The sequence below is a fragment of the Haliaeetus leucocephalus genome, unplaced genomic scaffold, assembly GCF_000737465.1.
Source record: "Haliaeetus leucocephalus isolate CR32 unplaced genomic scaffold, Haliaeetus_leucocephalus-4.0 Scaffold262, whole genome shotgun sequence".
Lineage (NCBI taxonomy): Eukaryota > Metazoa > Chordata > Aves > Accipitriformes > Accipitridae > Haliaeetus > Haliaeetus leucocephalus.
Genome location: NW_010972698.1, coordinates 7,057,008 through 7,078,997, shown reverse-complemented (window position 1 = coordinate 7,078,997; position 21,990 = coordinate 7,057,008).

Below are 21,990 nucleotides of genomic sequence, written 5' to 3'. Positions count from 1 at the left end.
CCAATTATTCCAAGTAAAATTTTTTTTTTTCCCCCCCCCCCCCCCCCTTCGATTGTGTACTGGAGCACAGCATTTTTTCTGATGTGAAAATGTCATTTTACCATATCTCCTAAAGCACTTGGTCTTCTCTTGGGGAAATAAACAATTCTGCTAATTCCATCTTGCTTCAGAGGGCAGCTTATAGACTCAGGTCTCCAAAGCATTAAGAAGAGCTGGCAGAGGCTGCTGTAGGTTGAGCACCTTCCACCCATGCAGTTCCATCTGTCCCGTGTTCCCATCTGGAACTCTACAGCCTGAGAACTGTAGAAATGTAGTGTTGCAACAACCAGTTGCACGCAAATTGCCAGTCTGTTATTAAAATAACTCGCCAACTTAGCTGGTTTTGAAGTTCACCTTTCTCCATCTCCTAGGTCCTTGGGTTTCAATCTATAATGTGAAGCACCCTAATTGGTTTCAGTTTTGTTGTATTATTTTTCTTTGGTTACTTTGTTCCCACAACTGGGCATTTAATATCTCCTTGGAGGCTGCTGTGGTTGGTTTATGTGACCCATTGCGGGTTGCCTTTGTAATTTGTCTTACCTTCAGTAGAAAAATGCCTAATCACTAAGAGTATAGGTAATATATAAATCATTAAATGAAATCAATGAGAACATGTAATAAAATCAAAGAACTCATTAGAGTATTGAAGATGAAGTGAGGCTCCATGCAGTCTTGCAGGGAGATTAACAGGAGGTGGGATCCAAACAGAAAATTTAGTCTCTGTCAGTCCTTTGACTAGAAGGCACCTGGAGGATCTGGGTTTTGCTTCTGACAAGTCTTTAATGTCAAATATTCTTTCTTCTGTTTTAAACACAGCTGTGTACGTTGTGTCATTACAACTCATTTAGGAGCAGCAGAGCTTCAGCCCAGCAGAAATCTCCAGGAGATGTGCACAGACCACCTTCCTGAAATCTGAGAGATGCAGAAGTTGCCCTTATAAAGCCATTTAATGAGCCCTTCTGCTACCCAGGTCTTTTGCAGTATTGAAGTTCTGCTCAGTTTGTATCTTTTTGGGGTTTCTAGTCATGTGGATAATAAATGTCAAATGAGACAGTGGTCTGGCTTAAAAAAAAAAAAAAAAAAAAAAAAAAAAACATGTTTAATCCAAAGTATTCTCAGATCAAATTGATTTACATAGTCTAGGTACTGGTGTGAAACTGAGTACTGTTTGTTTTTTTGTTTTTTTTAATTGCCACAGGACATTTTTAGGCCTCTTGTTTCTTATTCAGAAGTCATCTGTAAACCTCTGAACATAATCCTTAAACCCTCACACAAAAATACCGATAAAAAAGTTCATACTTACTGAACCGTAGAGGAAAAAATTTCATTTTTTTACTTGGCTTGCTGTGAGGAATTGTATTTTTGTCCCATTTTGTTTAATCTGGCATGCCTATTCCTAAATTCAGGTCTTAGTTTTGAAATTTACTCACTCAAGTTTATTCCTGAATTCAAAGGGACTATTTGTGTAAGTGCAGAATCTTACTTTGTAAGCATTTTGGTGCTATGAATTGGGTGCACAAAAGAAGTCAAAGGCTTTGCCTACACTTAATCAAATTATTTTTCTCCTCATATTAGAGGTAATTAGAAGTAATGTTGCTAATGATTATGACATCACATTGGTATAAAATGAGGGTGGGGGGGGAAACAGAATCAAAGTCGTCTTTTAAGAGATAATGCTCTGCCCCTTTCCTTACTCTACATTTTTGATTAGTGTATTCACAGTCATCTCGTGTTTCTGTGCAGCTTGAGCTTGGATATTAGCCAAACTCAAACTGAACCTCTTTTGGCTTTGGGAAAATGTAAAGCGAGCGTACGCATTCATTAAGAAAGAACAGCCTTTCCCTGGGGAGAGATGGACCTGGACCATGCAGTGTTAAATGTCTGACCTGAATAGATGTGAATGTCAAGTCTACTCCATGTTCACCTCGAGTCAAAAGTTTAATGCAAGGTGATGCCGTTTATGGAATTTTTTTTTTATTGAATCACTATTGTATATAGCTGTTGTTATGCACATGGGTGGTATATCCTTGACATGACACCTTATATAAAAGAACATTTTTAGGAAGAAATATCTTAAGCCCTTTGAGAGGGAGCAGCGAGAGTGGGGCTGCTCCACCAAGGCAGGCAATCCGGGAGCCGAGGGCAACCGCTCACGGGTACGCGCGGCGACCTTGCCAACAGCAAAGGACAGAGCCGAGTAGAGATGGAGGTCTGCCTGCTGCACAGCTCGGGTGAGGACTGACGCAGAGGCCTCCTGTAAGGCTGCTCAGGGTGGCCAAGGACTACTGGTGCACTCAGGGCCGTGAAGCTTTTCTTAGTTTCGAGCAGGGAAAATATTAAGCAATTTCTCGGTTTTATTGAATGCATTGGTAGAAGTTCTAGCTCCTCTGAGAAAAGTGTGTTAGTGTTTTGGCTTTTTCCATACACTGAATCTGATGGCAACTGCATGCAAGAAAGAAGGGGGGTTGGTCACCTAGCACTTCTTCAATTATGTTATCCTTTAATGGAGGTAAAACGTAAACATTTTTGTTGAGGTCAAATCCAGTAGATGTCACTAACACAAGAAAATGCAAGAGCGAACTGTGAGGTTTTGTTATTCTAATGTATGCCTTGAAAGGCTGTAGTGTTTTTTAGCTGGCAGTGGTCTCAACAGAGAATTTTGTGGTGCATGTGAGTCGGTGCATTCACATGCATATAACGTGGTGGAAACTGAAGAGAACAATATCCAACAAAAAGAGCAGGGTATGTTATTATCAAGATAATACTAAGATGAGAAAATCTTGTAGCTATGCACTGGAAAACGGGAAAAAATGGCCTTTGCCTTTCAGCTTTCTCAGTTGCCCCACGCTAATCTCTGAGCTTGGGGATAGCCATTGATGTCCACATGGGAGCTGCTCTGCAAGATATTCTTCTTCCAGTGTGGTGTCGGCTTGGTGCTGCTAGGACATGTGCTGTCTGTGCTTTATGTGGGAGGAAAGGAAGAGGCTGGTTTTGTTTTCTTTTTAAAAGGCTTTAAGAAAGGTTACATGTTCTGGTGGGGAAGGATACTTTTATCCCCAGAGGAAGTGGCCCATGCACGTGGGGGTTTTTTTAACCTCGGGTGCAGTAACAGCTTCTACCGAATTCAGTAAGACTGCTTGTGTGATGGACGTTTAATGCGACTGCAATGGTTTGCAGTATAAAAGGCTTGAGCTGCAGTTTGTTAGTTTGCTTTGCTCAGCATAGCACTGATGTTTTGGTGGAAGATAGGAATATATGACACACAGTGATGAGGAGGAAGGATTACCAGGTGTGCTGCCTCATGCGAATTCCACTCCAGAGTTTCTTTAACTATTGCCAGGGGAAAAAAAATGTTTCAAATGCTACAGCTGATTTCATGGGTGTGAATTAAACCGGCAAGCTTCAACATGTGAAGCCAGAGGTTGAACTGGTGAAGTTGCAGGAAAAAATTATTGGCAGAGCTTCTGTTTAGAACGAGCCGTCGGAGGAGGACACACACTTCATGCGTTTGTCATCCGCTCCCTGTTGTGCGGTGTGTGTGGCAGTAATAGAGGGGCAACGAGGACCGCCTGCTGATCCGTGTCAGGGGGTAGCGAGCTGGAATCAGTTTTGCTTTGGTTACCATCAAAGAGCTAATGTGTGGGACTGCAGTATTGGTGCTTATGAGAAATACTTGTGGTGATTGATAAGTACATTTAATAAATGCAAGGATAAATAAATAAAATGAATACATGTGATACAGTAGCCCAGTTTGAGAGAGCTTAAATACCATTCAAAGCAAGCTCTGATTTCTGCAGTACTGATCAACATCGCAGCAGCATGTGTCCTGATTTGCATCATCTTCAAGTGTGGATTATCAATTCAGTGTGTAGCTGCCTCCTACAGCAAATGCTACTTGGTGTTGCATTTTCCCCAAAATGGAGTGACTACCATGCCCTCCCTAAATACCGGCCCCTCTGTAGGTGTTTCCCAACTCTTCCCAGTAACCTGGTGTGAAGGTAGGTAAAATGCAGATCAACCAGACCAGTAGGTACTGATGGGGTTTATAAGGAAGACGCATCCATTGAATAGTCTTGGCTCTTGGCAAAGTATATAAGCCAAGAAATGGTGTCCTGGTGCTCTGCCTGCTCTAAGTTTTTGGGGGCAATTTTGAACAGTTATGGGTCTGAAATTCCCATCATACCTACTACCATTCTGTACATCTACTGTGCATGGGTTCAAGGTGTCTCCTTTCCAGTGCTGCAGTTCCCCCCACCAGACAGGGCTTTAGTGCTTTAGAAATGACATCATTTAACCTTCTGTCAGTTCTTCTTTGTTAGAGAGCTGTAAATCCTGGGCTCTCCTTGGGGTTCTCTTGATACATTTCACATTCTCTTGCTTTAAGCCAAATGGTGCTCTGCTCTACCAGTGAAACAACGAAACATCGCTGAAGTCAATAGTGTTATGCTTGCTTTCTTTTTTATGCATATCTGAAATTCCCTACAGGCAAAAGAGAAGAGGAGATGCCATGCCCTGTGGTTCACAGCTGAATAAAAGCTGCTGCTTTGGAGCTGCAATGGCTCATCTCCAAAACACAATAAAATTGAAGGACAGAAAAGAATAGGCAGATAACACGTTTTAAGTATCTCTCACAATTTCTACCTTTGTCTTCAAATTTTGCTTCCCTTTTTGACCTCAGATGAATGTATTTCCATTTCTTAACTGGACAGGGTAAAAAGTGTTTCTTTACCTTGAATGTGGTTTATAAGCATCCCACAGTTTTTACTTACTTTAGGTGGCCTTGATTCAGTAATTAAGTTATTTAAACAAGACCATTTCAACACCTTTAATGAAATTACCCTCCTTCAGACCTTATAGCTACTGTATGAGAGGTGCAATGCAGCGCTGAGAAACTTGGTCAATATTTCTTGTGATTTTTAGAAACTACTGGAAAATTTTCGGGCACAACTCCAGCTGATCTGCAGAGGGGAATCTGTACTACCATACAGTAGTACTACTCTACTAGTATAGAAACTCCCCAAATCTCACTAGCCCAAGTTCTACATTTAAAACAGGATATCAGGTAATAGCCCAGTCTTTAGAAAAGGTGCTAATGTATCGCTTTGCTGAAAAAGTTTGTAAGATTTTCTTGGAGATGCTGCTGGTTGATTAGCTATTCCCAGATAGCAATGGCAGAGCTTATTGGGTTGACTGTCCTAGTTGCTGTAAGTGTGATAAGCCAACTGGAGTCACTGAGACTAAGAAACCTTAAAAATATTCTAGGATCTCTTTATGATGTTCCAATAAATATATTTCCTTTTAGTTTATAGCTAGCTGCCTACCTTTAAAACCCAGAAACCCTAACCAATCAAAAAAAAAAAAACCCAAACCCCACCAACCAAAAATGCCACCACCGATAGTAGTGTTTGGAAAAATCAAATTCTTCATGAAGTGGAAAAGATTAAGATGTTTCACCATTTAAAAAATACCCCTTTCTGTGCTTTTTTTGTGGTTTGTTTTTTTTTAGTTCTTGACTACCTGAGACAAAAGTATTTCCAATATCAAGCCATTAATTTTTTGTGATATAGGATGGGTTTTGAACCTGTATGGTTGATGCTGAATCCACAAACTTTTTCTCAATTCAAGCAGCAAAGAAAGGTGTCTACATACTACCTATAATAATTCTTCTCTAATGTCAAGTATGTGTGAAACATGGGTAAAGACCCACATAGCACTGGCACAGGTGTCACCAGGGAAAATGAGCCTGTCGTTACTAATGAGCTAGGAGGAATTGCTCTGAAAGCAAATCCAGCTCAGCCCCTGGGCAGGCAAGCTGCTAGCAGTGGGAAAGATTTTGAAAACCAAGCAAACAAACAAAAACCCTAAGGCTGTACGCATAGGTGTTCCTCGTAGTCCTGCCAGGTCGTGGTGAATCTGCCATACCTGTCACCTGGGAAGCCCAAACACTTTGTCATCCATTGAAGTACAACTGCTCTGAAATGAATAAACACCAAGCGATTTCTTAGCTTTCTCTTCTCCGTTTTACTCCAGATCAGTTTTGTTTGTCTATATATTTTTATAGTCTGCACAAATGAGGAAACTTAGATAATACAGTTTAGAAGTGTCAATTGTTCTGTCACCTTCCTTCTTCCAAAGGGATGTCTTTGAGTTGTTATTTATCCTTCAGAAAAGATGAGGCTCTGCCTTTTCAGTACATATCGATATTACAAGGGAAACTTGATGTTAACTAAATGATAGACATCATACCGCATCTTGGAGAATACAAGTAACAGGTGAAAGGTACGTTGTGTGTGACTAGCATGCAGCAGAGAAGCCACCAGCTTTACTTGGTTGCTCTAATTGCATGCAAGTTTAATCATATCTTTGATACCCCTGAACAATAGCAGTGAATAACTGCTGTCCTTTTTTTCCAATGGACCCTAGTTGACAGAGTTTTAGTATTATAGCCTTCATACTGAAGGGAAATCAATATCTGAAGAGAAAGTGCTGAGTATATTCTGTTAAGGCTGTCCCTACCTTTGATCAAAAAAGATCCCCAATTATTGGGAAAGCCTGCTATTAAAAATAAGGTTTATTCTCTATAATTAAGGATTTAATTTTCCTTGTCTTAATAAGTAAAATAGAATTTTTTTATTTTTTTTTTTTTTTAGCTCCAGCATGGGGCTCTGAACTTCCCGTAATTATTTAACAGTGGGAATTTGTCTTCAGCAATAGGTCAGGAAATATCCTGGGACACCTAGTTAGTCCCTCAGCAACGGGTAGTTTGTGAGGAGGAAATAACACGCTGATTTGCAGTTATAATTGAGGAAAATTGCTCGAGAGGATTCTGACAGTACAGAAAATAGGAGGATCAGAGCTGGGTAACTAATTGGCCTATGATTCATGATTGCTTCCATTTAATTTTGCTGTCACTTATGAAGCAAGGTTAAGAATAGATTAGCTTCTTTTAGCCGCCTCTTAGCTTACTCCTGCCAGGATTTTGCAGGGGTAGGTGGGTAGGGGAGTGTGGGATTGTTGGTTTGGTTTTTGTTGTTGGGTTGGTTTTTTTGTGTTTGTGTTTTTTTTTTCCTTTCCATGATTGTATGACTTGAGTCTAAAAATCAAAATTTCTCAATATTGCACTTAACACTTACTCATCACAGAGCTATAGATGATGATTAAAACCTTCACACACAAACATTTTTTTTTCCAAAGATAAAATGTACCCTACAGTAAGTTAATAACACTTTCATGCTGTTACCTTGGAGCACTCTACAATAATCAATATTAAATAAAAATAACTTAAAGAAAAAAAAAATCACAGCTGAGTAAATTAGCCAAAGGGAAGATTGTACAGCTCACTCTTGAGCAGTACCCAACGGCGATGATGCAAATGTGGAAGCTTTAAAATGCCAGTGAAGCAACCAAAAGGCAGCCCAAGGACACCCCTCCCTCTGAAATCCTGGTCTGTGCCTCCCCGGTGGCTCTGTCCCATCGTCTCTTTGGCGCAGGGATTTTATTTGCACCAACCCATTTCCAAAATCCTGAGAACCGCCCAAGCAGGGCTAACACTGCCTTTTGCAGCATATGTTGGACACAGGTACAACTGTAGCTGCTCAGTAGCTCCCTTGCTCCTTTGATTATCAGCTTCTTCTAGCTGTCTCCTAGCTTGCTGCTGCTTTCCACCGCGGGCAGTTGTTTTTATCCCTACGGGAGAGGAGGGCTGAGTAGAGATAGGCTGAACATTTGCAGGTTTCTGTTTCTCTTCTAAGTGTGGTGGGCCTGGCTGATCGGTGACCCAAGCACCGGTGTTTCTGTTGGCATCAGTAGAGATCTCAGCTGGTCTGAGATTGAAATCCTTCTGAGCCCTGTCTGGCACCTCACAGGTACCCTGTTAGCCAGGTGCTGCCCTTATCCATAGCTAAATCTGTAACTGGGGCCTATCTTAGATGTCACCTCTTCCAAAACTGTCTATTATTCATTGCTTGATACATGTGTTGTCATTCTTAAGCACACAACAGCTGCAATTGCTGCCATCTCACTTATTTCATGAATTTTTGTATCAAAATTAGACACCTCCTAAGGAGAATAATGAATCACTCCAACTCTTTCCATTAGACAAAGCAGTGCTGTCACAATAATGGCTTCATTACAGGAATCAAAGGTATCAAAGGACCAAGCCATCCTATCTCTTTTTACTTTTCAAGTCCACATTACAAAGTGAATATACAAGTGTCAAGCAGTATCTTCCTCCCTGTGAATACTGACCAAGCAGATAAATGGAAGGGATGGTTATACATTGTATTCCGTAAGTATGTTTGTGATACATGTCTAACATTCAAAGAAAACTACCTGCAAACAAATGCAAAAGCGAAGGAACTCTCTCAAAAAGCACAATTTTTGCTTGTTTTTCTTCCCCCCTAAATACAGCGCATTGCCTCTTCCTTACAGGGAGTCAGGCTCGCTTAAGCTGTTTGCTGCTGCACAGGATAGACAGGAGACTGCTAAATTGGCAGAATCCTGTATTTTATACCCCTGACAGACAAAATACATTGCTTGTTTTGTGTAGCAACACAAATCACTTGCATGCACAGGCAGTTGCTCTTAAATTTCAAGAGCACTCAAGAGTTGTATTGTGTTAGTATACAGAAAAAGGAGTACATGCATATTTTTCTGTGGGAAAAAAAAACCCCAAACTGTTCTTGTTTTTAAGCATGCACATTTCAGCTACTGATATCAGCTGTAGCTGTGTGAAGTGACTATCATGCGTAGAAAAGGTTTCAATTCAGGCTGAGCCAGGCTTTCCACATACACATCTCAAATGCCTTTTTTGCAGGAACTCATGGACGTGGCGTCCCTCCTTCACGGGGAACGTAGACTGGGAATGGGCAGGTGCAAATAAATGTACGTGTGCACATAGCAAAAGCAGGAATAAAAGAAAAAATACTCGTTGGAGCTTTATGTAGTTGAAAAGGTTTTGATTTGACAATGTAAGGGTTTGGTTTTTTTGTAACAAATACCACTGTTGCTTATAGCTCATGAGATTTTTCATTGACTTATTCTATACACTATATAATAAAAGTTAAGGAGTAGAACAAAAACAACTCACAGTTTGGAGCAAGTTAATGGTATTTCATTAACAAACTGTAAATAGTAACAGCATAAGCTAGATGTGAAACTGCTTTCACAGGCCATAAATGCTTAATGTTTATTACCAATAAAAGTCAAAGGAGCATTTAGCAAAGCAGTTTACCAAACAAACATTAAATACTTTAATGCATTAGATTCAGTGGACAGAATCAGGTTATTTAATTAACAACGAGTAATCCGTTAGGGCTTTATTCACCACAAATGATCTGCAGCTTCACACATTAAAGGAGCTCATGAAAGCTGTGTTGTGGTGGAAGAACAACTTGGAGCTGCCAGATGTAGAAAGCCCCAGCGGGTGAAGAGTTCACATTTGCTGTTTCCAGACTGATACACCTTGGCCTTTGCATGTGCAGAACTAGATTGCATGTCTTTCTGGTAGTGTAAGGATTCCAGATAAATCACCGTAAAAGTCTTTTAGACACTAATTATCTCAATCTCAATTATGTTCTCAGTCATGTTCTTCTGATGCATGGCATTTAGGCCATCTTTCCGAAAAAAACCCCATGCAACAAATGACTAATGAGAGGAGTATCACATTTGAGATGTAAAACTCAGTGATAGAATCTTCCCAATTAGAAATAGAGACATAAAATGAGCATTTGGGATGAAACTATGATGCCCTCAAAGTTGACAGTCTCTTTGGATTTGGTGACCTTCTATTTGAATTGCAGAAAATGTAAGAAACTAGAAAATAATTACCTCTGTTCACTGATACTATGGGACAAAAATGGTGATGAGACTTTTGCACACCCCAAGTGGTCAGAAAGATGGGGATTTAATCAAAGCTCCTCAACAGAAACATTTCCAAAGAGGATCCACACGCAGGATCTCAAACACCTTCTTTTGTGATGAATTCTTCCTGAAAACGCCTTGTTCTCTTCATGATGGAAATGGTATGTCTGGTTTAGACTGGGCATCCAACCTACAGACAGCTGACATTGGATTGGATGAATCCCACCAGATCTGCGAGGAAGACACTAGTTTGAAAACCCTACAGGCATCTGCTCAATATTTCTTGAGAAGGTAGCCTCATTCAAATAAACATCTTAAGATTTTGCAGGGTTGGAAACTTGGCCAATTTAGCAACCTGGGTTTATGTGGGTTGCATCAAAATCAGCCTGAAAGCTTGGAACTATGGAACAATTCCAATAGAAGATAAGACTGGTTGTGTGTGTTGAAGTTTTACAGGTGAAAGAAGTTAGGACTGCGACAGTGATTAAACGAGTCAGTCTAAAGAGTGGGATAGGTATAATTCAGTATGAACTTCATAACTTCAGAGTTTGGAGTCTTATTTCAGAGTCTTCCATTTGATAGCAGTTTATGATCATAATAATCATGTGGCTAATGTTCTGTAATTCAATTACTGCACTGTTGTGAACATTAACAATTATGTAGCAGATCTGAAACACAGTGGGACAAACTGGCAGTATTCATATTTCAGTTAGTTACAGCCTATTGCATAATTACTACAGATAAGTTACTGTTTAATCCATAGCAACATAAGGAATGAATTACAGCAATAATTATGTGGCTAATACTGCCTCTTGAAATGAATAAAACATAAAAAACTGAAATTATGGCAAGGTTACAGAGGACCTAGTCTAAGAAGTGTCTGCTGTTTCTTCAAAAGAATGTCAGTTGTTGGAAACTCTAGATTTGTGTTGCTTTATTTTGGATCTTCACTTTTGCTCAAAATCATTATTGAAACCTCTTTTGAAATATTTGAGTTTTTTTAGCTTTACCATAACATGTGTTTTCCACTTAAACCAGCAATGGTTTAAAATTCCCACCATGGCTTTTGTTAACACTAAATAATAACATTGGTTTGCTAACATAATCCAGCTCATGACCTCATACACTGCTTTGGTCACTGACCATTGCTTTTGGTTCACAATGAAAACAGCAGTGATTTGAGGTAGGTTGCCCAATGCTTTGCACATATACTGTGATGTACTGTTGGCCTTAATCAACAAGTTACCACCTTCAGAAATTCCCTTTTTTTTCATTGTACCTCACTCAATGTCACAGTAAATTGCATGATTGATGTTCTAGTCTGTTTATCAAGGAACTCATGCATTCCCTTTTTAAAATCAATATTTAAGAATAAAATAGCCCTATGATAATTTATTTTATCAGTGTAAGTAAAAATATTGTTTAACGTTTCACCTGAAGAATTAACTCTTTGAAGATTAACTAACAGGTAACATTGATGTAACTGATGACAGGCTTGGCTGGCTCAGCAGTCCTCATATTGGCTGTCTTCATGCAAGAAACAGGCAAAATTGAAACTAGTAACTTCTGCTGAGCAGTGTACAGAAAGGTCATATGATCCTAAAACATGGGCGGTGAATTACTGTAGAGACCATGAGAAGTAGTTGTTTCACTTGGTGAAACAGTTGGTTCTCCAACCTGCAGTGATTTGAGTCATGGTAGTGTATTTTCCTCTTGCTAGAGGAAAGAGCTAAAATGAACTTAATTAGCTTTAATGCTAAAGAAAAAGTATGAAACAGCATGCCTAAAAAGCCTATGAATAAGACTTGCATTTATATTTGGACATGTTACATCAGTCCTCTGATACTGAAAGGTCAAAAGTACATCAGGACATCTAGACACAGATGTCTTGTTTGGTCAAAAAAGTCAGCCCCGCCAGTCACCTTCATTCCAGGTATTTCTAGTTCTGGTGGAACTTTCTAGCTGAAAATACAGATTCCTTATGAGTGTACATCAACTTCTGGGGGCAGGTGACGTTTCATCAGAGCAGCTCGTTTTACTAATGACTTGCTCATGTTTTGTTCTGCCCTTGGACTTGGGCAGAGCACTGCTGTGAGGGTTCTGATAACAACGTATGCACTTCCATCAACGTCAATGGCTCTTAAGAAAGATTCATTTCTTGTGCTGCGTTTTTCTGGATTTAATACAAAATTGAATCCATCTAATGATAACATGTTGCTATGACCTCATTTTAAAGAAGGTATAATTTTGTTTGGACTCATTATTACAGTATTTATTTTTTAATTCCTGTCTGAATGATGTAAATTGAAAGCACTCTCTTCTAATTTGCTCCCAGTCACAAGACGGATCCCGAGTGATTAAAGCGTATTTAAGTGCAAATATAACTGCTGAAGACATCAGCTCATTTTCAGAACCAATGTGAAAGCACTGGCATGTACAAGGAACAATAATCCCCTTATGCATAAATGTCCCTAGGTTCTTACATTTTCTTTACTGCGGTGTCCTCAGCTTCTTTCTGTCCTCACTTTTAATTTTGGTAACCCCCCTCCCCACCCACCCCCAGTATCATTTGGAATATACAAACTTCTGTTCAAAGATGCTTTAAAGTCAGACCAGAACTCATCGCTGTACTGAAAGAACCTGAACCACTCCTCTGATCAAGGTCCAAATTTGTTGTCTTATCCATTTAATTCTTTCACATGAGCCAATGTTCATTATTTTTAGATTGTAGAAACTGTTAGCAGTCAAAATACAGCCAAAATAAATCAGATTCTCCTAATGCCACTCAGAATGTGTCTGTGCCTGTGGGTTTATGTATACAGAAATAAATCAGTATATGGAGATAAATAAGAAACCAAGTCCATATTTTCCTGTGGAGAAAATAATTCAAGTTCCAGGGAAGCTGCCCAATATCTGATGGGTGCATCATCAAATCTTCATATCTCACATATGTAGTACTCGCCTATGTTGTAGCTATTTAGTCATCACACTTCTGTCTCCTGTCTGAGTCTGAAAATGCAGTTTTCTTATTCTACCTCACCTGTATTACAGGGTCCTCTGGTCCTGTCAGTAATTGCATCAAATAGTTGGATTTAAGTTCTGACCTGCAGTTCTGTTGTGCCATGCAATAATTAATGGTTGCAGTGAGACACCAGGAAGGTTCCCGGATGCAAGACTTTAAAAAAACACCCTTGTCTTAAAACAAAGAATGGCTCAGCTGCAAGACACCAGCATTCCCTGTGGAAACGTTTGTGCATTGTAGGCACAAACCTTTAGAAATATTCACGTATCTACATTTCTGTTGACTTCTTCAGGCTTGTTGTTATTGTACGTAGTGGTTCATCATCCTCAAGAGTTTACATAATGGGTTTTGGGAGAAAACTGAGAGTCATAATGTCTTCCAACTTTGTCTTCTCTGAAGTTAAGTGTATAGATGTATTGTAAAGATGGTTCACCTACATACTTGTGTTACTAAGCTTTTTGGCTATAGATCAGCGCATTCATACAGAACACTTTAACTCACCACAACAGTAAAGTTACTTTTATTTTACTCATTAGATGAGATTTGTGAAAGTGTTTCTATCATTGATACATGATTAGGATGTAATAGTCACCTAAGTTACAAATGGTAAGGAGTTTTAAGCTGTGATTTCTTTTGCAGAAAGAAATAAACTTTCTGAGTTTTTTGGTACCTCCTCATTCTTGACATTTAACAAGTGACTGGCAATTCATAGCCTGAATCAATCTGTGGCAAAATTTAAAAAGAGAACTTTTACTGAACAAAGCCTGTGAAAGTCTAATGTGAGAATCTGGACAACTTTTTATGAGATTCTTTGAAGTGCAGTTTTTAATCCTGTATATACATGTGACTGTCTCAAGACTTCATCTCTAGCTCAGAGAAGCCTGGAGCTACAGGTTCTTCAACATCTTCCAAGATGAGAACCCCCCTCCTTTAGCTTTTTCCTAAATGTATTTTTTTTTAAATTTAAAGTGAAAAGGCATTTACTGTGCACAATTCCCCCTGAGATCGTTGTGATGATGACAGCACGTTCACCTCCCGTACTGAACACGTGGCAGTGGTGGTAGGTGTGTCTGCCACAACGCTGTAATTTTCATGCTGATAAGAATGCTCCCTAATGAAGCAACTCATTTTGCCTCTATTTTTACAGATAGCACAGCTGAAGAAATGTAACCTCTGACTACTGTTTTTAAGGGTATAATACTGTCTTTCACAAGATTGAGTTGATATTATTAACTGTGATCAGAAAATATTTCGTTGAAAGCCTAGTTTAGGTCTTGGTTAATATTCTGCTGCTTTTGTCAGAGATCTTTATTTGGGATCTGGTTTTGCTGAAAAATTTGAAATGGTCTTTACTTGTGAGTGCTCAAGCTTTATGCTTGATTTGCATGCTAAATCTCAGATCAGCACATAAAACTCTTCATTAGAAAACACTAGAAATGCACAAAATAGGTATGTAAAACTTTAGAATGAGTGTTTAGACTCTCTGAAATCTCAGCCTTGTTATTATAACTTGCAAAGTGTAGTTAAATGCTGATGTCAGTCACCAAACCAAAATCATCAAAGTTTGACATGCAATCAGGATTATATTGTTAAAAGCTTATCCTGTGTGCTAGGAACAATCATTTTACTATTCTCTTTGTCAGGACCTGTGTGATTAAAAGTTGGATGCACACACATTGTTCCATCGGCAATGTGTGCAGTGCCTTCTGAGCAACAGATTAAAGAATCTCTGTATTTTGAATACTTTTTTTTTTCTTGACAATGTGAATCACATAATCCCCTGTTATCCATTTTAATAAGCTGTGCTTTATGCTGATCTAGTGACTGAACATTTGATAAGGATTATAAAAATGTGTTACATTTACGTTAAATCACCAATATTGCACTTTGAATCAGACTTCAATAAAGTATACGGAGATAGATGTATTTCCTTTCTTTGGCCATTTTCAAAAGCACCATTCCCTCAGCTAAGTCTATTGTACCATAGCTTCCAATTATAATATAACTTGTTATAATTGTGCCTATTATGACTGCTTCCCTGGCTAAGGGCTCCAAATGTTTGGCTCCTTAGTTGTGATGGGAGGACAAGAGAGTATTTGCATACAGACTGGTTGCTGTTGGCAGTAGGGTCATCTTTTGCAGGTAGCGCTAACGATGAGCCTCCAAATAATTTGCAGAGCAGAACGAGCGCATCCTCCTCCCTCTTCATCTTTCCAGTTCAAGCGCCTTTAGCTTACAGAAATCTGTCTGCAGGTTTCCTAATCTCGATGCTTTGAAAAAAGTGGTAGCTTCTCTTTTCATTACTTCAGTGATGGGTGCAGACAGCTGTTCCGAGGGGTACGGAGATAGCATCGTCTAGCATCGTGAGGCTGGAAACCTCGTTACGTGGAAAAAGTGAATTAGGTAAAAGTGGAGCTGTGCAAACTCCTTCAGTTTTATTGAACAACTGCCATGCTTTACCTGTGGCTATAATCTATTATTGAAACTATCGGCAAACTTGGAGCAACTTTGATTTGGCGGCTCCTCACAGCCTTGCTCCCCTCCGCCTTTCTGCCAGCGCCTGGAGGAGCTGGGCAGGCACCGGCTGCCGCAGGGACTCTGCAGGTGAGGAGAACACTAAATACTGATCTATTCCTCAACAGATCTGACAAGAAAATCGTCTTGAAAAGGAGCTGTATCAGCATCGCTCTCAGCTGTCCTGGAGGCATTCTATATTCACATTTCGCTGCCTTCGCTCCCTCCGAAGCAGTGGTGCGCACGCAGACCCCGATGCTCTGTCCCCACTGCTGCCACGATCCTCCCCCCGTTCTCTGCACTGCAATTGGAAGTGTAGCTCTGGGCTGAATCTTGCCCAGTTTTCAGGCTCCAATGAAAATGTGTTCTTTTCCATCATAAGGAATACAGTTATCGGGTATAAAGTGGTATCGTTCCTGCGTTGTTGCAGTACTTTTCCTCTCAGACCATTGGGTAAGGCAGGATGCTGTCATATGTATATCAAGTAAACTTATTCCACAATAGCTTTGGATTTCTAGGATCCTCTGTGTGCTGATGTTTGACCATTTTATCGCTAGATGATTTTGCAGATAGGGAGAGGGGATTTGCAGCCTCAGATAATCTCAAGGCAGCAGATGCATAGTGCAGCAAGAGAGCTGGAGCACATCAAGTTTACAGTGGCGTGGAAGTGCCTGGTAGAAATCTGCCCAGAGCTGCTGTATTTCTGACCTTAGCGCAGGGCACGGCACGGGTAGATGGCAGAATCAATCTGGGCTGATCCCCCTGCGAGCTTTTGTTAGTGGTGCGAGTCATGCCATGCACAGCTCTGACTCGCCCCCAGGCAGGCATTTTGGGACTGGGGCACTCTCCAGCAGCTCCTTCCCAAACTGTGTCCAAACCTTTTTCTCCTTAACAAATGCATTGTAGCTGTATCCTGATATTTAGGGGCTCCTGACAGGACTCTCAACGTTTATAGGGTTATGCTAATATATATTACCCCACAGTCTCACTAGAAGATCTAATTTTAGCTGCCTGGGATGAACTCAGATGAGAGATTAAGGGAACCTTTCTGCCATAGCCAGCTGCTTTGCTTATTTATGTTCCTCAATCCAGTGGGTCTGGAGTGCTCTCTGTGGGCTCAGATTTCTCTAAGGTTCAATTTTAACAGTTTTTTCCCAGGTTTTTTTTGTGGCTGCTTTGCATTGCTGCTTTTCAAGTGGAGAATTAAAAGTGAAGCTTGAAGAATCCACAAATGTTTTCTAAGTGAACCTGCACACTGATGGGGAGGGAATTCACACATGGCGAACACAAATAATCCGTTGCTTTCAGTGACAGCAATCCCAATACTCCAGAAGCTCTTCCTGGAATAAGAGGATGCTATAACAACATTCTCCTTTATACAAATAAATTCTAAATAGAATAGCTATAAAGAAATGTGTCAACAATACTTTTAACATCAAATAACCACAAGTCTGCATAAATAAAACATGAAAAAGGAAAGCAGTCTGGATCTGTATTCTCTTATTCATGTATGTAGCCTTCACTCAAGTACATGGGCCAGTTACAGTCAGCAAAGGAATGCAAGTGATTGACGTGTGTGAGTAAAGGGTTTGGTACGAGATTCTGAGTCCATTTAAATAATGTATTTATATCACAAATGACTGTGGAACCGGTATTTATAGTGAAGACCTATGTAAGCTATAACTAATAATGAATAAATCAGCCATATAACCCTTGCCAGTCAGTCAAAAATAATGATTATTAGGTCTTTTTAATTTGTATGTGATTGCTTAGTAAGACTGAGCACTTAATTCTGTTAAAGAGATAAAGCTGTTACAGGAATATAGGACCCAAAGGATATGTATTAAAGATGTTTCCACTGTAATGTAGTAAGCAAAAATCACTGCATTCAAAGCAGCCCTGTCTCAGGCTGTAATGCCTCTGGGGAAATCGCTGCCTCCTCTTCACCTTGGTGTTTATAAGCTGTGATGCTATAGTCTCTTAGGGCCCAAATCGTATGAAAACCACACCACCTGCCACGCTGTGCAGGAAGCCAAGAGGGAAACCAGAGCTGAACTCTCATTCGGTGCCAGAGCGAGCTGGAAACTGGATTACACCCATGTGCTATCCTGGTGCGGGGGGGGAAGTCTTTGGGCTTTGCCCAATGCTCAGGCAAAGCATCAGGGTTAAACTTTCTCGGGAAAACCTAGGTGTGTCCATTGACTCCTGCTGATACTAATTGGCAAGCACTTGACCATTGATTGTCATGTTGATAGAAAAAGGACAATGAAACTGCAAGCTGATGGAGAACTGTTCCTCCCAAATCAATTTTCCTTGCCTAGGAGTGTGTGCTGTGAACCCTGTCTCCAGCGCTGGACAATGTAAGGTCACCGAGTGAAGTCATCTGGACTTCTATTCTTCTACAGCAATAACCCTTCCTGGGCTTTGGATTAGGTCTTTATTAATGACATACTTCCAGGTTTCATAATGGGAGCGTCCTGAAATGCCGGACAGTAATGCTGCAGTCTTGTTATCCATGGGAATACTAATTTACATAATTTTATGTTTATTGACTAGTACTAACAATGTTTTCCTTTTCTTAGAGCATGTGCGGTTGGATTTAATGTTACTAATGGTGTTTGATACAAAAGATGGCATCATTAACATTTTAAAGCGCTCCTGAGTACTTCCAAGTTTTTATTACAAATTATAGCATGCGTATAGCACACCTGATGGTATGGTATAACAAACCAGCACTGTCAGCACTCATCTGTAATGCCTTCACCCACTGTCAAATTCAAGCCATTGAAAATCTGCTTTGAGAGCCTTAAAAGCTCTGAGTTTGGCTTAAAAATACTAAGATTTTGTTTTAATATTGCATTCTTCCCTTTCTTTCTGTGCAAATAATATGTAGCTGCATATGTATTGTTGGGGTGCAGGCATGTGAATGTGTGTTAAATGTACAAACGTGAATACAGGGAAATAGTTTGAATAGGTACACATCTTGACTACACAGCAAAGAATCTAAGAACATTGGTGGTAAATTAATGAAGCAATAATCTTGTGAAGGACATCCTGATTCACTGATTCTCTCCGTGAATAGTGCTTTGTTTTCTTTTCTGCTTCAAGAATTATCTGAAATCTCTTGCTGAATTTTACTAGCTATGTTGCTGAGGTGGTTTTTTTTTCTTTTTTTTCCCCTGGAATGACTAATAAAAGACATCCTTGAAGTTCATGGGAGAACAAACAAAAAACCAGCCAAACAAAATGGGGCTGTTACTGCCTGGGAAGTCATTTTGCAATGGATAAAAGGTTAGAGTAGCTTTTTGTCAGTGGGTTTTCCTGTTGGGAATATTTATCATCTATAAAGTGCTGCATCTGCGACCTTTGTGAGTATTTTATCAATAACAAAGAACTGAATAATTCTACCATTTTTGAAAAATCACTCATCTATATTTAAACAGTACAGAGGAGAAAATCTTTGTGCTGAGAGCTTTGGAGGCAAGTTGCATACAATAAATTCTGTTTCTTATGGCCATTAATAACTTGCCGCATTTGGTTGAAGAGGCAACAGGGTGTATGTAGTCTCCATGTTTTCGGCAGAAGTAACTAATTCGGTTCTGTGCAGGTTTATGTTCACTTTCTTACAAATATTTGTCAGTTGTTAGCACAAATGACCATAATACCAAAAGTGAAGGAGGCTTCATCCAGACTGGAGTCAGGTCCTCAGTGAAGCCCTCGTTCAGGCCACAGATGACTTCTCTTGCTATGTATTTTTTGCGGTGGTTAATTTCCACAGAAGGGCATGTGATTATTCTAATTGAATTTTGTTCTTAATTCAGTGCAGGTTATTCAGCTGATGGATATCTTTGCCGTGTTCTGTGTTTTCCCTTAAAGCATCAAGGCATTAGGATGGAAAGCCTGAGTGTTTTCAAACATACTATTAAGTAACTGCATTGCACACCAGAACTTAATTTTCACAAAGAAAATCTGCTGAGGATCTGAAGGAGTCTGCAGGAGATCTAGATTATTTTAAGAGCATCCAGCCTGATTAAATTTGAGAAATTTTACTAGCCAGAGCAGGCAATTTACAGGGTTACTTAAAATTTATTTTTGGGGAAAATAACTTGGTCCTTATTAGTGTGTTTTGAAAGTCAAAACATGTTTGTATAAAGGGAGGAGTACACTGGAAGAATAATTAAAAGACCGCTTGTATTATTAATAATCTGATTAAACAGGAATGAACACTCAACTAGTTTCTAATTCTAAGATTAATTGCACTGGGTTAGCTAATTAGAAGCCATTGAATAAATCTGCAAGAATGACTTGCTTTTTGAAACTTTTATTAGAGGCAAAGCTGAGGTAGGATCCCAGTCTCATTAACAGTGTAAATAGCCACAGCCGTTGTACTTCAAACAGCCAAACAGCAACATTGAACTACTCTTCAGTTATGACAGGAATTGTCATGAATGTAAAAGAAGCCCATTTTTAGTAATGCGGCAGTGTGGTCTGACACTATGCACTGTAATATTTAATGGTAAATCAGGTAGGCTAGCATGAATTAATGGAGCAGTAGTTTGGGAATATCACTCAGACTAGTGCATGCACAGGGACTCGGTTATGATTAAAGATGAGGTTGCATCTTGCATTTTTTGCAGTTTCTTAATATGTTGTGTGGAGTTTTTTTTGTTGTCTCCCCCCCCGGCTATTATCCATTTTGATATTTGGGCTATCAAAGTTTGACACATAACACTGTAGCTCAGGACTGTATGGGAGCGAGTTGGGAAGGGGAGCTGTGGTGCAGGGGGATGACGGGACAGCCAAGGATGCTTTCCCAAATACCCGGGAGTACAAAGGGGTTTTTTTGCTCAATGTGAATCATATTTTTAGAGGAATGTCTATATATCCGGAAGCATGTTCTAATGTTGTATGTATAATGGTAGATGCCCAGAGCTACTACCCTGGGCACAAATTTTAGAGGCTTCTTTCTCTGTGCAATAAATACCCAGACATATACTTTATCTATAGAATCGGTATAACTAAGGGGACAGATGAGAATTTTGCTTTAAAAAAATCTGCCTTTTTGGTCTAGCCAAGCTGTGCTGGGAAAAAAACACCTGCGAGTATTTTCTCGGCTCAGGGAGCAGCCCTCAACCTCGGGTACGTTTTGCAGGAGCGTGAGGGGGCACAGGACCCTCCAGGAGCTGCGCAGGGGAAACGGCTTTTGCTGTAGAAGCTGGAGGAAGAGATTTCATCTGGGCGGTTGAAGCTAAAACCTCATTGTGAGGGGTGTAGAGAACTTTACGGAGACAAAACTGAAAGCTCTGGAGGTGGAGAAAGGCTCATTTGCTAACAAAAAAGGTTTCTGAATGATATCTTGGTGTGTCTCTGACAGTTTGCTCAGTTTCTTCTCTCCAAGAAGACTTTTGTGGGTGTTGAAACTGGGCTGGGTCCTAGACCTCACGTGTCTTCATGTGGGCTTTGATAACCATGAAATGAGCCCACGAGGGTGGCTCGGACAGCGCGGCTGGGTGGCACAGCTTGCTCTCTTGCTCTCAGGGAAACACCAGGTTTAAAGAGGAAGCACAACCTTCTTGAGCCTGGGCTGCAGGTGTGAGGACTTTTAAGTAAAGATGTGATTAAAGAGGGTTTTTTTCCTCTGTAGCAAAATACGACACAACCCGATTTTTTTAATTTCTTTTTTTTTTTTCAAAGGTCCTATAAAAACATTTTTAAGCATTCTGGTGAAAGTCTAAAATTTAAGTTGAAGACATCTAATGATTACATTAGTGGAAGAATGAATGTAGTCTATAACTTTTCAGAGAAATGATATCTTGAAATAATTAAAAAAATTATATATGTGTTTTTGGTTAGGTAGTGTGACTTCTTTTCCCTTTACTTTACTTGATATTTAGTTACTTCCATCTCTTGCATGTTTCTAAGAGCAGCATTATGAGTGCATCAGACAGAACATTAATGAACATAAATTTCCTGCCACCCACTAGGCACTTGTGGAGAATTATAATACTTTAGAGGTAATATTAAGTTAGGGGTGCCAAAATTACATTGAAGTGGCTTGTTGCTAACGTTTGAATTCAGCTCAGCCAGGGTCTGAGCTGAAGTGATGGCCAGCTGCAAATATTATCACAATCTATGTTTTCAGCTGGTAAAATCTTAACATAAAAAGCTCTCAAGAAAAACAGCAAGAACAAAATTCAATAAAAAGGTAATTTTGGGGGAAATTATGATTGCTTCCTAACATGCAGCTGTAATCTACTTCTGTATTTTGAGTTAGAAGAAAAATTAAATATTCTAAAGCACATGTTCCCTCAAAAATGTTATGGCTGATTTATAAGGCAGTTCAGAAAACAGACAGAGTACTGAGGATTATACTTAAATCTAGCCAAATTTGATGAGAACTGAAAAGTTCTATGTAAGTTTTTCTTTCTATTATTTTTCATGTGCTTATTGAGAAACATATTGCAAAAATAGTATCAGAAGAGTAACAGTATTTTCATGCGTTCAACAAAAAGCATTAAACACCCTACAAGATTTCACATTTAACTTTTTACTAC